The sequence below is a fragment of the Pelodiscus sinensis genome, chromosome 7 (assembly GCF_052426305.1).
Source record: "Pelodiscus sinensis isolate ZL-2025 chromosome 7, ASM5242630v1, whole genome shotgun sequence".
Classification (NCBI taxonomy): Eukaryota; Metazoa; Chordata; order Testudines; family Trionychidae; genus Pelodiscus; species Pelodiscus sinensis.
Window position 1 is genome coordinate 64,130,387 of NC_143058.1, and position 16,754 is coordinate 64,147,140.

A 16,754-nucleotide genomic window follows, 5' to 3' on the forward strand; every position below is an offset into this window, starting at 1 on the left:
TATTTAAATCCGTGTTTCATATGCACTTTCGATTTGCTTCATTTACATTCCTCTTTCAGGAGAGGAATGTAGTCTAGACATAGCCTTGGGGTATGTCTAGACTACATGGCTCCGTCGACGGAGCCATGTAGATTTATTTTTTTGGCAAAGGCAAATGAAGCCGCGATTTAAATGATCGCGGCTTCGTTTAAATTTACATGGCTGCCGCGCTGAGCCGACAAACAGCTGATCAGCTGTTTGTCCGCTCAGTGCGCTAGTCTGGACGCTCCCCTGCCGACATCAAAGCCCTTTGTCGGCAGCCCCGGTAAACCTCATCCCACGAGGAATAACGGGGCTGCCGACAAAGGGCTTTGATGTCGGCAGGGGAGCGTCCAGACTAGCGTGCTGAGCGGACAAACAGTTGATCAGCTGTTTGTCGACTCAGCGCGGCAGCCATGTAAATTTAAATGAAGCTGCGATCATTTAAATCACGGCTTCATTTGCCTTTGCCTACAACCCTCATCTACATGGCTCCATCAATGGAGCCATGTAGTCTAGACACAGCCTTGGTGTCTATGGCCTGGTCTACACTACAGCAGAAGGTCAAATTAAGATATGCAACTCCAACTACTTTAATTACATAGCTGGAGTTGACTTGAATTGAGTTTCCACACCATCCACAGTGGGAGGTTGATGGGAGTAAACATTCCTGCCAGCTTCCCATACTCCTCGTGAGTAGCAGGAGTACCAGCACCAACAGGAATGCCCTCTGAGATTGATTTAGCAGGTCTTCATTAGACCTGCTAAATTGAACCCTGGAAGATGGAGTGCGGCCCTCACTTGTTCTTGCTTAGGGCCCCACAAACCCTTTATCTGCCTCTGCTTGGAATCACCAGGATTGCCTTTGGAGCATTTTAAAAAACTGGTGGCACAATAGCTGTACTATGGTCATTTGGCTCGGAGGGTGTGTCTAGAGTACATGGCTCCATTGACAGAGCCATGTAAAGTAGTTTACTTGACATAGTCAATGAAGCGGGGATTTAAATAATCCCCACTTCATTAAAATAAAAATGGCTGCCATGCTGTGCTGACAATCAGCTGATCCGGCACAGCGCGGCAGTCTAGATGCGGATCGGTCGACAGGGAAAGCCATTGTCGACCAATCCTGTATGCCTCGTCTCACGAGGCATACAGGATCGGTCGACAATGGCTTTCCCTGTCAACCGATCTGCGTTTTGACTGCCTCATTGTGCCGACAATCAGCTGAGCCAGCACAACGCGGCAGCCATTTTTATTTTAATGAAGCGGGGGATATTTAAATCCCCTGCTTCATTGACTATGTCGGTATGTCTAATTTACATGCCTCTGTCAGCAGAGGCATGTAAGTCTAGACATACCCATGGTGTCTGATGAAACTTCTGGTGTCTAGAAAATCTGTGCTTCTCCACACCTGTTGACTATATCCCAGCCCTTAGCTTAAAAACTCCTCTTCCCCCTTTTTTAATTCATGCCTTTTTGGTTTGGATGCAGCCCATCCTTCCTGTATTGGTTCCCTGGCTCCCAATAAGCCTAAACCCCTCCTTCCCTACACCATCATCTTATCCATACATTAAGCCCCTGCAGTTCTGCCTGTTCACCTGGAACTGGGAGCATTTCAGATCTCACCTGGGAATAATGGCACACAGAATCTCAACCTTGGCATGAAGGCAGCCTGCCCACACAACAAGGATCCCCTGACGTGGGAAGAGTGTAGCCGTCAGTCCAACTACTGCATTGCTGCCATCAGCAACAAATGCCACCCAGCAGCAGGATGGCTTGAGCTTTGCTCCTGGGATCAGGGATGCACACTGCAATGTAATACAGAAGCTCGATTTGTGGAGAAGATGCCACTAAGGCCAGTATGCCTGCTCAGCCACAGTCTCTGGGGTTTGCTGGAAACAGAGACAACTTTAGCCCAGTGAGCACAAGCCTTTAAGAAAACCCCGTTGACTGTCTAGTTACAGTGAGTCAGATACTCGACCCGCATGAATAAGTGTCACTCCACGTCCTTCAATGAGTTGCCCCATTTTAGCCGTGCTGACAATGCAGCCAGCACGGCAATATCTAGGTAACTGCAATACCTAGCTAACTAGGGAACTCTGTAATACCTAGCTAGCTAGAAAAAGAAAATTGAAAGAGCCAGACGAATACCTAGAAACCAACTACTTCAAGACAGACCCAAGAAAACCAACAATAGAACACCACTTGTCATCACCTACAGCCCCCAACTTAAACCTGTCCAACACATTATCAATAAACTACAGCCTATACTGGAACAGGATACTAAACTCAAAGAGGCTCTGGGAGACAGACCCACAGTCTCCTATAGACAACCACCTAACCTCAAGATGATTTTTACCAACAACCACAGGACATACCACACTAACACGAACCCTGGTACCTTCCCTTGCAACAAACCCCGTTGCCAGCTTTGTCCACATATTGACTCTGCTGATACCATTATTGGACCTAACCAAGTGAGTTATAAGATCAAGAACACACATTCCTGCGCATCCAGAAATATAATTTATGCTATCACGTGCCGAAAGTGTCCTTTTGCTATGTACATTGGACAGACGTCTCAGACACTTTGCCAAAGGATCAATGCCCACAAAACAGATATTAGATAGGATCACAAAGAAAAAACAGTTTCTTGCCATTTCAGCCAGCAAGGACATTGTCTCAATGACTTGATTACCTGCATCCTGCTTCAAAGGCCTTTTAAGACCACACTTGAAAGAGAATCCTCTGAACTGTCATTCATGCTTAAGTTTGACATTTTACACTTAAGTTTGAATAAAGACTCTAATTATCTTACCCATTACAAAGATAGCTTCCCCATTTATCACCTCTAATATCATTAACTCACAGACATTTACCTCCCCCCGCCGCATCCCCCTTCTGTTCTGAAATTTGATTTGTCCTTTTCATATGTGTTCATTTTTTAAATTGTATCCTTTAGTATACATGGTTGTGACAATTTTCTTCCACTATTTCATCTGAGGAAGAGGGTCTGGCCCATGAAAGCTCATCACCTAATAAACCATCTTGTTAGTCTTTAAAGTGCTACATAGTCTTGTTTTTTGTTTCAGCTACACCAGACTAACACGGCTACATTTCTATCACTAGCTAGCTAGGGAACTTTGTTACCTAGGTACCTAGCTAACTCTGTTAACACTTTTTGTCAGCAGCTTACTTTCAGTGAGTTGTCAAGCAGGGACTTCCTAGCTTAATGTTTGGTAATAAGAGCTGAGACAAATCAAGTGCAGTCATGCATTTCAGGGCAGGAGACTTTCTGTTACTTCTTGATGGAGAAAAGGAAGAGTGATCTACTAGCATTAAATTGTTTTAAATTAACTGCTTACAACTCTGACCTCCTCATGCATTTCAAAGGCATTTCATCTTGCCAATGAAAACAGTGAAAAAGGAAGGATGCTGTAAGTTAAGGCAAAATGTACTCTCAACAGTTATTGAGCAACGAGTAGTCCTATGGTACCTTAGAGACTAACAAATATAGATATAGTATCTTGAGCTTTTGTGGGCAAAACCCACTTCCTCAGATGAGCAGAATGACTGCAATCACATTAAGAAGTTCTCCAACAGTTCTGGGAGGGTCTCCCTCATGCATATGAAAAAATTCGATCCCTGTGTTAGTGTTACTGTCCAAGTGACCTAAAATATGCAGCTGCTCTGTTGGCTTCACTATATTTGTTATGACATCTGAATTTTGTATCTGTTTGTCATTAGAATTCAATTGTGAAATCAAGTGGATGTTTCCGCTAAAACAATCAGCCGTGAAATATTTAACGTTAACATTTAAATTGCCCTCTTTAGGTTTCAGGGTTAACCACCCCGCTAAGCAGAAGGAGGCAGCTGCCAGTTCTCGGAGCTAGTGCTTCAGGCTAGAGACGGGTTCAAGTCATCACTGCACCATTTAAAGGTTTGTTGCAGAACTATGAGGGCTTTAAAACAAAAAGCCGAGATTTTGGCATAGCCATTTCATATCACTGTGATCCCATTGTTAATAGAAATGGTTCTGACTAAGAAGGTGATTAAACACAAGGTTAACCCATCAGTAGCTGTAGAACTGGCCTATATCTTAGATCTAGTCCTACAATCTACAAGAGTCAGTTTTCAACTCCCCAAAATTAGGATTTGCTAAAAGGGATCTGAAAAAAACTCTTCCCAAAGAGTCAATTTATAAATGCATAATGTAAAGTTCATTCCCCATCTTTCTCTGCAGAGGGGTGAGGAATACCAGGCACAGAGCAGCTGCTCTGTCTACAGCGTCTGCAGTTGTGAGTCTAAGAGGACAGGCAGGTGAGTGTGGGGTGTCATGTTCTTCCTCTGCATTGCTGGAAGGAGAGAGACCATGATCTGGCCTCTTGCCATCGGTGGCAATAATGGCAGAGAAAGAGGATACTCCACATGAATAAGACTCTGGCCCACGGGTCCTATCTCAAATCAAGGCAAGCTCACCAAGAGTCATAGTCAGTCAGCGCATATTCTACATATTTGAGAGAGTTTGTGCGTCCCTTTGTTCAAAAACTCCTAAATAGTAAGAGCTAGGACCACCACGTTTAGTAGGCAGTTTCTTCTTATTATAGCTTAAAGCAAGGTCAGGGATTGGTTCTGCCAGGACAATGGGATGTGCCTGGAATTTGATTGTTTCTCATAAAATGGAAAGGGGGGGGGATTGTAAGAGGGACAGTTATACTGCAGAATTATCACAGGGGGCAGCAAAGGGCAGAGATGGGGACCAGGACAGCTATAATCCCACAGGGCCAGCAGGAGGTGGAGGAAGAGAAAGGAAGAGAGTCTGTCTGTTTTTCCCTCAGCTGGGGGACTTTCAGCCCTTTCCTTGCCTGTGCTTATGCATCAGCAATGGAAAGGCACTTCTCACCTGGCTCCAACCTGCTGCGGTGAGAGAAGGCTGAACTTCCCCCCAACTCCAACCCCATCCCAGTCGGATCCGCGTAAGTCGGGGACTGCCTGTATTACAAAAAACCTCTGCTTCTGTAGTGTTGCACTGTCCAATAGCTTAACACCATCTCACCCAGAATGCATGGCAGGCTGACTTTTCGCCACTTCCCAGACACCAACCTGGATGTTAACAACAGTGATGGAGATGGCCTGTAATATACGGTAAGCCCAAATGGAAGCAGGAGATGGAATTTCTGGCACATTTTTGTGCTCTTGCTTTCTGATCCAGTGCTGTAATCATTAACTTCCAGAAAAGCTTTAAAGGAAAATTGCATTTCCATTTGTTTGATAGTATAAACCAAAGTCTCTGTCCGGGAGCCAGAGATGTTATTGAAAAGTAGCAGAGTAGTAAGTTTTCAGCAACTTCTTTTATCAAAATGCATATGGTGTCTGTTATATTCATGGCATTCACCCAGAGAGACCTACAATACTCTTTCAGGAAGGTTGCAACGAGTCAAGTTCATTTCTTGGAATTCAGAACCTCCACTCACAACAGGCCTCAAAACAGAGACCGATAGGCTGTTACCTAGCACAGAGCAGTACAACTCACCCACGTTGTTGTGGGCTGACTGTCAGCAAACTGTCTATTCTGGACATCGATCACAGGCTTCCTTCAGAGCTGCTGAGTCGGCAAGAAAGACCAAGAACCCCCCCCCCCCCCATTGTACTTAAAGTGTCATTTTGTTAATTTTTACAGTTTTCAATATGCTACATTGTCTTTCTCAGAAGCACATGTCTGGGATTTTCAGAGAGGCCTGAAAAGGGATGGATTTCTGGAGCAAGCTATCAGATGAGATTGGTTTGTACAGATGTCTGACTGATTTTACCACACACTAATAGCCACTTCTACTATAGCTTTCTCACCAGAAACAAAGAGGTTTAAAGAGAAATCCAGTCCTAACAGTGTATTCCACAACTAAGGGTGTGTCTACACAGCAAAGTTATTTCAGAATAACGACTGTCATTCCGAAATAACTATGCGAGCGTCTACACAGCAATTCCGCTACTTTGAAATAATTTCAAAATAACAGGTGTCTTATGTAAACTTCTGTAAACCTCCTTCTGCAAACAATAACACCTGTTCCGAAATTGCTATTTTGAAATAAAGCGCGCGCAGAGACGTCACTGCTGCTATTTCGAAATAGCCCCTCACCAGAGCCATTCCAAGTTATTCCTCTTGGAGCGCTAAATCGAGATAGCACGTCTACATTAGGGGAGCCTGCCTCGGACTCATTTTGAGGCTTCCCTGTAGTTTAGACATGCTATTACAAAATAAGCTGTTTCGGTAACTATTCTGGAATAGCTTATTCCGAAATAACTGTGCAGTGTAGACCTACTCTAAATGACCAGACCTAGAATTCAATACTAGGCATCCTTAAGGTACTGACAAATTGAAGAGGCTTTACAGAATACCCACAGCATTTCTTAAGCAGTTCGTAGGGATGCAGCTGTAGGGATGAGTTAAATTTTGTATATGGCAGGAAGAAAACTAAGGCATGTCTGTGAAAACAGTATTTGAAGAGTGTAAATGTTAAAAGGGAAGAGAGAGAGAGAGTTAGAGAGAAATGAGTATGGTTTGAAGGAGTTTAGCACACCAATTTTAACTCCACCTCTTCTGATGAAGTTGGTCTTACCCACAAAAGTTCACGATCCTATTTATTTTTGTTAGTTTCTAAGGGTAGAAAGAGGTTTACAGAAGTCAGAATAAGCCATCTGTTATTTCAAAATTATTTTGAAATCATGGAATTGCTATGTAGATGCTCGTATAGTCATTTCGGAATAACGGCTGTTATGCCAAAATAACTTTGCTGTGTAGACAAACCCTAAGGTGCCACAAGATTACGCACTTTTAAAAGTGACAGACTAACACGGCTACCCCCTGAGATAATTTTAATATGGATAGTAAGGAGTTTAGAAGTAGTGGCAGGGTGGCCAATCGGCTACGGAGGTAGAAATCAGCACATCTGAGATGGAAATCAAACTCAGTTAGGGTACGTCTCCACTACAGCGCTAATTCGAACTAACTTAGTTCGAATTAGTTAATTCGAACTAAGCTAATTCGAACTAACGCATCTAGAATTAAAAACTAGTTTGAATTAGCGTTTTGCTAATTCGAACTAGCACGTCCACACTGATTGGACGCAGGGGCGCATTTAAGGGCGGCTGAAACTGGTTCTGGCAGGGCATCAGGTCAGTAGTTGCTTGTGTGGCTGTGTCTGAAGCTATCTGAGGCTCGTGCTTAAAGGGACCCCCCTGGACAGCCAGTTCTCAGCTTTTCCTGCTTGCTTGCCAACCTCGCCGAGGGACAGCAAAGCGTTGGTCTCTGTGCCCGTCTGTGTCGGTGCTTCCCTTCGGGGACGCCGCCGCAGGTGGCAACATGGAGCCAAAGCTCGCCCTGCACCTTCTGGTGCACTTTCTGGACTTGCTGCTGCAAGCCTGCCAGCAATGGCTTGAGGCTGTCTGGCACCACCTGGTGCACGTCAGCCCCCTGCCTCTCCACCTGGCCGCCCTGGGGGCCATGGAGGAGACGCGGTGGCGCCCCGGTACCGGCGTGCCCCGCCGCATCTGGCGTCTGGACACCAGCACCGACTGGTGGGATTGCATCATCCTGGAGCGCTGGGAAGACCGACAGTGGACCCAGAACTTCAGGATGAGGAGGGACACCTTCCTGGAGCTCTGCAACTGGCTCGCCCCTGCCCTGCGCAGAAGGGACACTCGCATGAGGCCCGCCATCCCCCTCCAGAAGCGGGTGGTCATCGCCCTCTGGAAGCTCTCCACGCCGGACAGCTACCGATCCGTCAGGAACCAGTTCGGCGTGGGGAGATCCACCGTCGGAGCGGTGCTCATGCAGGTATGGCACTCGTCGGCCACTGCACCGGAGGGGAGGGAGGCTGCAAGGAAGGGATGGGCCGCCCCAGGGACAAAGGGGGGGCGGGAGGAGGCGAAAGCGCCCCGCACCGGAGGGGTCGGTCTGTCCCGGCCATACTACATGCCGCCAGGGGGGTTGCTTCCGGGAGTGGGGCGCGGGGCACTGCCAGGGCACGAATGCTCCCAGCCACCCGGGCGCCCCACTGATTGGCGCTTTGCTGTGTCTCTCTCCGCAGGTGGTCAAGGCCATCAACCGGGTGCTGCTCCGCAGGGTGGTCCGCCTCGCCGACCCAGACGCCATCATCTGGGGATTCGGCGCCCTCGGCTTCCCCAACTGTGGGGGGGCCATCGACGGGACGCACATCCCCATCCGTGCCCCGGAACACCAGGCATCCTGTTATGTGAACCGCAAGGGGTACTTCTCCATCCTCCTGCAGGCCGTGTGTGACCACCGGGGACAGTTCACGGACATTAATGTGGGCTGGTCCGGCAAAGCACACGACGCCCGGGTGTACCGCAACTCCTCCGTGTGCCAGCGGCTGCAGGACGGGACCTTCTTCCCCGACCGCCACATCAGGGTCGGGGACATGGACATGCCCGTGTGCCTGGTGGGGGATGCCACCTACCCACTGCAGCCGTGGCTGATGAAGCCCTACACGGGGCACCTCAATCCCTCCCACCAGGCCTTCAATGCCAGGCTGACCCAGGGCCCGCATCGTGGTGGAGGGGGCCTTTGGGTGACTGAAAGCCCGCTTTCGATGCCTCCTCACCCGTCTGGACCTGGCCGAGCACAACATCCCTCCCGTGGTGGCAGCATGTTGTGTGCTCCACAATTTATGTGAGCGAAAGGGGGAGGCTTTCCTGCCAGCCTGGATGGCTGAGGCTGACCGCATGGCTGGACACTACGGTCAGCCCCACACCACCGCCGTCCAGGAAGCCCAGCGGGGGGCCGTCCGGATCCGGGAAGCCCTGCAGGAGAGCTTCCTGGTGGAGGAGGAGGACTGACCTCTTCCTTGCATGCCCCACTGGGGCCTTCTTCCACCCAACCCCCCTTCCCCTTTCCCCTCCCTACCTATTGTCAAATAAAGACACCTGTTTTTCAAACAAAAACGTCTTTTTATTTTACATAACTTGGGTGCGGGGAGGGAGGAAGAAGGTTGGGAGAGGGGAGGGGGAAACCTGGGACGAGGGAGCAGGAAGGGGAGGGAAGGGAGGAAGGGAAAGGAAAGCTCAGGGGTGGGAGTCCGGCTGCCTCTCCCATCTCGCAACACTGCGGGTCCGGGGGCATTGGTGGGGAATGGTTGTGGAGGGTGGGGCAGGAGGGACGGGGGGTGTGGAGGAAGCAGGAGCGGGAGCAGGAGGGGGAGCTGGGGGAGCAGGAGAGGGAGCAGGAGCAGGAGCAGAAGGAATTGGGAAGCGGTCCAGCAGGCTCTGGAGGTGGACTCGCAGGGCACGGCCCTGCTCCTCCAGGGCCTCCAAACTCCTCCGGCGCAGCCTCAGGTCCTCCTGGACCCAGTGCTCCTGTATACAGATCTGTTGCTCCAGGAACCGGAGGTGCCGCCTCTGGTACTCCTCTTGGTTCCTGGCTCTCCTGCTGGCCCGGGCGCGGGCGGCTGCTGCAGGCGGGGTGGTGCGCCCTGCAGTCCCAGGTGCTGCTGCTGTGGTGAAACAAGAACAGCGATCAATTACCCCAGGGGCCCAGGTGTGTGAAACCCAGCTCCCCTCTGCAATGCCAGGGCCCCTGCAGGATCCCCAGCTGCTGCTCCGAGGTGGGCAAGGCCCAGGCTCACGGTCCCGGGGCTCCCTCTCGCCCCAGCCCCCCGTACACACAAGGGGAGCACAATGGTACTCACAGGTGGACGCCTCCCCGGCCTCGGACGACACAGGCGAGCGGCTCTGTGGGGTGCCTCAGGGGTCCCGGGTCCTGGGCAGGCTGCCGGCAGGCTCCTGGCTCTCGGAGCCCTCCTTCTCCTCCTCCTCCTCGGTCTCTTGCAGCGGTCCCTCTGCCCCGGGGTCTATCACGACCCAGGGGGCAGGGACGGCATGAGCCCCCAGGAGGCGGTCCAGGGCATGAAAGTGGGGGCAGGCCTCCGGGTCGGCCCCTGGCAGGCAGGCCCGGGAGTAGGACTGCCGCAGGTCCTTGATTTTCCAGCGCACCTGGTCCCGGCTGTGCTGGTGGCCCCTGGCGGCCAGGCTGGCAGCCATGCGGCCATAGACAGCCGCGTTCCTGTGGCTAGTGCGGAGATCGTGGACATTGGAGGCTTCCCCCCAAACCTCGATGAGGTCCACGATCTCCGCACTAGGCCACGCGGGCGCCCGCCTCTTGCGGCCCTGGGCAGGGTCCTGGGAGCCGCCAGGCTGGTCCCGGGAAGAGGGGGAGGGCTGGGTGTCATCGGGTGGCTGGCTCATGGGTGTCAGGTGCAGGGTGTGCTGGCACGGGTGCTGGCAGCCTTGCAACTGGCACAAACTGTGTAGCCAGCCCGTGGCCCTTTAAGGGCTCCGGGGCCGGGAGGGGGGCAGACAAGTTTGCCTGGTGTTGGCCAGAGTGGCCACCAGGGCAAGCTGGGAAGGGCTAGCCTCCCACTAGTTCGAATTAAGGGTCTACACAGCCCTTAATTCGAAATAGTAAGTTCGAACTAGGCTTAATCCTCATGGAATGAGGATTGCCTAGTTCGAACTAACGGAGCGCTAGTGTAGCGCCTATGAAAGTTAGTTCGAACTAACGTCCGTTAGTTCAAACTAACTTTGTAGTGTAGACATACCCTTAATGGTACTAAATTGGAGGGCTCCAATATATCTCCATCCAAGAATATTAAAAGAGCTGGGACATGAAATTGCAAGGATGTTTAATGAATCTGTAAACTGTGGGATCTTTTTCTATGACTGGAGAATTGCTAATCTAGTTCCTATTTTTAAGAAAGGGAAGAAAAGTGATGTATAGGCCCGTAAGCTTGACTTCAATTATATGCAAGGTCTCAGAACAAATTTTGAAAGAGAAAGCAATTAAGGACATAGAGGTTAGCAGTGGATGGGATAAAATAACATAGTTTTATTTTGCCCCGCAAAAGATAGATCTTGCCAGACACATCTCTTTCTTTGAGAAGATAACTTGATTTTTTAGACTAGAGAAATACCATAGATCTAATCTACTTGGAGATAAATGAGTCATTCGATACAGTGTCATATGAGAATTATTAGTTAAATTGGAGAAGATGGGGATTAATATGAGAATCAAATGATGGACAAGCAACGGATTAAAGAGGAGACTACAACAGGTCCTAGCGAACGGTGAACTGTTGGGCTGGAGGAAGGTTACTAACAGAGTTCCTCAGGGTTCGGTCTTGGGACCAATCTTCTATAACATTTTTATTAATGACCTTAGCACACAAAGCAACAGTGTACTAATAACATTTGCAGATGCCACAGAATTAGGAGATATTGCCAGATGAGAGGAGGCCAAAATATCATACAAGAAGATCTGGAAGACTTTGAAAACTGGAAATGGGATGACATTTAATAGGGCCAAGTGTGTGATCATGCACTTAGAGACTAAAACCAAGATTTTTTTGCCATAAACTAGGAACGTATCAGTTGGAAGTAGGGTGTGAAATCAGGTGTGGGGGTAACAGGCACCTATATAAGACAAAGCCCCAAATACTGGAACTGTCCCTATTAAAGCAGGACAGCTGGTCATGCTAGTTGGACGAGACAAAGGAGGAGACAGACCTGGACGGAGTAGTTAATCACAACCAGGGGAAGTATTTCCTGCAGAGACAGGAAAGTTGCACCATTATACAAGGCTTCTGGAATTCCGTCTGTAGTTCTGGCCCCCCATGTTTACCAAAGATGAAGTCAAGCTGGAAGAGGCTCAGACAAGGACTATTAGGATGACCCGAGGAATGGAAAACCTACTTTGTGAGCACAGACTCAAAGAGCGTGGCCTGCTCATCCTCACCAAACAAAGGCTGAAGGGAGTGAGTGCTTTCTAGAGACACAAGGATAGATGGATGTAACCCGGCCATTCACAAGTTGAGGCTTGACATTAAGAGGAAGGTTTCTAGCCACCAGCGGAGTGAAATTCTGGAACCAGCATTCCAAGGGAGCAGTGGGGGCAAAGAATATAACTATCTTTGGGACGATGAAGGGCATGGGATGCTGAAACTGCCTACAATGGCGTGTAGGCAATCTGTGACAGCAAGCAGCAAATATCCCCAGCCACCAATTATGGGACACTACCTGGGGAGGGCTCTGAGTCACTGCCAAGAAATCTGTCCCAGGTGCTTGGCTGCTGGGTCAAGTTGAAATGCTCAGGCTCCAGCTGGCTGCTATATCTGGGGTTGGGAAGGAATTTTTCCCCAGGTCAGACTGAGAAAGACACTGGAAGGTTTTTCACATTTTTCTGCACCATGGGGCACGGGGCACGTACAGGTTTAAACTAGTGTAAATGGCGTAATTCGGTGTAATATGAAGTTTTTAATTCAGGATATGAGGACTTCACAACTCAGCCAGAGGTCAAGGGGTCTATTACAGAAGTGGGCGAGTAAATTTCTGTGACCTGTAATGTGTATAGGGACAGAGGAGGTGATCATGATGTTCCCTTCTGTTAAGGGGAAACTTAGGCTGAACATCATGAAAATAAAATAAACAGTGAACTCTATCAGACTGTTTTAAATAGTCATTGAACTGTTTTAGGCCCATCCCTTGGATGAGCCAAATGGATCTGGAAAGTCACTAGGAAAGATACTGCAAGGAAAAACCTTGCTTTGGCAGGGTGAACGGTCAGTTGACCTAGTTTTTAGGAGTTTTTTTTTCCTCTTGCTTAACATGAAACACAAACACAATCCTCACACTGATGAAGACCAGGTTCTGTGTCTCTGAACAGCATCCCATTTACTGCTACATTGGTCTTTTGCTTGAATGCGTTTCAGAGATGTTCTCACTCATTGAAATCAGGTCAGAAGTGAAAAATCTGACAGCAAGTGAAGTCATTTTTTCCACCCGTTTACTGTCCCTACCTGTATAGAGCCACATAATTACAGATCCTGAACCACACTCCCCACTTTAAAATGAGACCTTATAGAACTTGGGAATCTTGTTGGGCATGTACACCTGGGAATATTCTCGTTTCCCAGAGCATCTCCGTTTGTGAGGTTCTCCTCTGTCAACTGCCCTCCAAAGCAAGCTCCTGAGAGTCATCTGCATGGGGAAGGATACTGAATTGATTCTTATTGGCTGAAAACTTGACCTACCTTGGGTACTTTATATCTTTGCTGCTGGCCAGATTCTCTATGCTGTTCATCTATGCAGCTCTGAAGTCCCCCTTTGACCATGACAATGTACCAAATCGTGACATTCCCGTTGGGAGGTGAGAGAAGTTGTGGGAGTTTCTCAAAATCTGAGTTATTTTCTATATTAAACTTGACATTGGGAATTGCACCAGCCAGTCAAATTTAAGAAATGCTGAGAGGGCTCAGCTCATGAAATACTGTGACTTTTAGTAGGTGGCCAGCGTGTAACAGAATTGAGCCTTTTAAGAGTTTGTTCCCATGTCAAGGGAAAAAAACAACCCACCCATACATCAGAGAAAACAACATGAAGGCAACCGCTCTAGCATTTTTAGCTCATCCCTGATGACAGAGATGGTTATCTTCTATAGCAAGCGAATCCTACAGACTCAGCGACAGTTAAGGTCATGTGAACTGGCCATGGTTTATAATGTCTGAGTTTTGGAGTGTATCTGGGGGTAAACAAGGCATGTACACTAGGTCTTGAAATAACTTGTAACACTATTTAATAATGCACCAGAGTAGATCAGTGATTTCCTTTGTTGCAGCCTTTCCCAAGGGAATTGATTTGCCTTCTGTGGTTAGTTGTACAGTCTCCTTCTGCAATAGTAAAACACACTTTGCCTAAAGGAAAAACGGGTAAAATAAGGAGCACACACATCCCTCGAACCCTTAGGAGATGCCAAAGCTTGGCTATGAAATCCTTCCATTTAGGCGTCAGGATGGATTTGGTTGTCTCCTTTGTCCTCTGGGGGCCCCTCTGGCTTTGATGAGTGGGTTAGTAGCAAGATATTTGCATTAGCATGCCCGTTGCAGTGCTTTATTTGTTGTTATAACCGATTTCCTCTTTTAAACTTCCTCCTGATGCTATTCTATCTTTGAGCAGTGCTCAGATATCCTGGAGTTAGGGTACGTCTACACTACAGCGCTAGTTCGAACTAACTTAGTTCGAATTAGTTAATTCGAACTAAGCTAGTTCGAACTAACGCATCTAGAACTAAAAACTAGTTCGAACTAGCGTTTTGCTAGTTCGAACTAGTAAGTCCACATTGAGTGGACTCTGAACAGGGCTTAATGATGGCCGGAAGCAGTGCCGGCAGGGCATAAAAGGAGGACTTAGAGCATGGAGATACTGTCTCAGGCTAGCCGAGGGCTGCGCTTAAAGGGTCCCGACCCCCACCCCGGACACACAGTTCTAAGGGGTGCCCCGCTTGCAAAGAAGTTCTGGCTTGGAGTGCCCTGAGTGCCCACACTGGGCACATCACACCACTCGGCCATCAGCCCGGCTGCACTTGCCGCAGGCTGCCATCTGGGGAGAGGGAGTAATTGGGGGGCTGCAGGAGAGCTTCCACCCCCAGAAGCCCGCAGAGCCAGCCCAGTCCTCCCCATCGGGGGCTCGTACCCCATTCCTCCCTCACCTCCTTCCACTTGCCCTTCCCTAGCCCCCCTTCTTATTGATGTACAAAATAAAGATAACGTTTCTTCCAACATTGACTCTGTCTTTATTGAAAAAAACTGGGGGACACTGGGAAAAGGAGGTGGGAGAGGGGAAGAGAAAGGCTGGGAGAGGGGAGGGCAACTAACATGATCAGGGGTTGGGAACAGGTCCCAGATGAAGAGAGGCTACAGAGACTGGGACTGTTCAGCTTAGAAAAGAGGAGACGGAGGGGGGACAGGATAGAGGTCTATAAAAGCAGGGGTTGGGTGGAGAGGGTGCATTCAGAAAAGTTCTTCATGAGTTCCCATAAAGAAGGACTAGAGGACACCAAAGGAAAGGAATGGGTAGCAGGCTTCAAACTAGTAAGAGAAAGTTGTTCTTGACAAAGCAAATAGTTAACCTGTGGAACTCCTTGCTGCAGGAGGCTGTGAAGGCTAGAACTAGAACAGAGTTTAAAGGGAAGTGAGATCAAGTGATGGAGGTTGGGTCCATGGAGTCCTATTAGCCAGAGGGTAGGAGTGGTGTCCCTGCCCAAAGTTTGTGGAAGGCTGGAGAGGGATGGCACGAGACAAATGGCTTGGTCATTGTCTTCGGTCCATCCCCTCCAGGGTCCCTAGGGTTGGCCGCTGTCGGCAGACAGGCTACTGGGCTAGATGGACCTTTGGTCTGACCCAGTACGGCCATTGTAAGCTCAGGGCTCAGTGTCGGGGGTCTCAGTGGACCCCCTTGATTTTCATGCACACCTGGTCCTGGGTGGCCAGGCTGGCAGCTCTCCTGCCCTAGCCGGCCACTTTCCTGTGCCTAGTGCGGAGATCGTGGACGAGGTCCACGATGTCCGCACTAGCCCAGGAAGGTGCCCGCCTCTTGCGGTCCAGGGCAAGCTCCCGGGAGCCGCCAGCCTGGTCCCGGCAAGAGGGGGTGGGCTGGGGGGCATCGGGTGGGTGGCTCTGTGCCGTGCCAGGTGCAGGGTCTGCTAGCTGGGTGCTGGCAGGCTTGCACCTGGCACGGGCACCGTAGCCAGCCCGTGCCCCTTTAAGGGGTCCGGGGCCGGGAGGGGGGCATAGAGTTTCCCTGGTGTTGGCCAGAGTGGCCACCAGGGAAACCTGGGGAGGGCTAGCCTCCCACTAGTTCGAACTAAAGGGCTACACAGCCCTTAGTTCGAACTAGCTAGTTCGAACTAGGCGTTAGTCCTCGTAAAATGAGGTTTACCTAGTTCGAACTAAGCGCTCCGCTAGTTCGATTCAAATTCGAACTAGCGGAGCGCTAGTGTAGCGCATAGGAAAGTTAGTTCGAACTAACGTCCGTTAGTTCGAACTAACTTTCTAGTGTAGACATACCCTTAGAGATCTTTAAAAAGAACTATTGTAAAACAAAATTTAGTATAAAACATGGATGGAAAGTTAGCTGCAGGGAGCAAATGGTTTAGAAATATCTTCTGTCACAGTTGATGAAATGGTCAATAATAGTCTGTCAAAACATTGTGCCCACGACATCTCCACTTTATAGGAAAAGGAAAGGATACGCATGGTCTTAATAACTGTATTAAGAAACAGAGAAGCAGAAAGAGCTGGGTCGCCCTCACTGATTTGCAGGAGTCCTATGTTCAACTTCAGTACACCTGTTGTGTGTGTGTGTGTGTGTGTGTGTGTGTTCATCCTGCTTCCTGTTCTTTGGAGAGTGAGAGAAAAAGTGAAGCTTCTTTGCCCAGTTCCTGTTCTAACAGTAGACACACTGGGCCTCTGGGCAAGATGGGGGAGCTGACTTGACTCCGTGTGCTTAGAAGGGGCGGAGCTTAGAGCAGTCAGCCCTCAGTACTGCCAGACTAAAGTCCGCCTCCAGCACTGGCTAGCGTGCACCATACAACACCCCTACCTCCCCAGGCAGCCCTAAGTGCACCCAAATCACCAAGCCCTGGGATAATTACTCCCTTTGCCCCACTCTGCCCCCCATCAGTGGGTCTATAGTCACAGGATCAGCTCTTGGGCTCAAACTGCTGCAATTTCTTAGAAACTGTTATTGCCCTCAAAATGTGAGCCTTATTATTTTAAATACAGACAAAATACTAGCTTACTCCCCAGCAGTAACCAAGAAATAAGTTTTGAAAACAATTTCTTCAACCTCACGATACTCAATGTCTCAAACTTTCCTTAGCATCAAACATG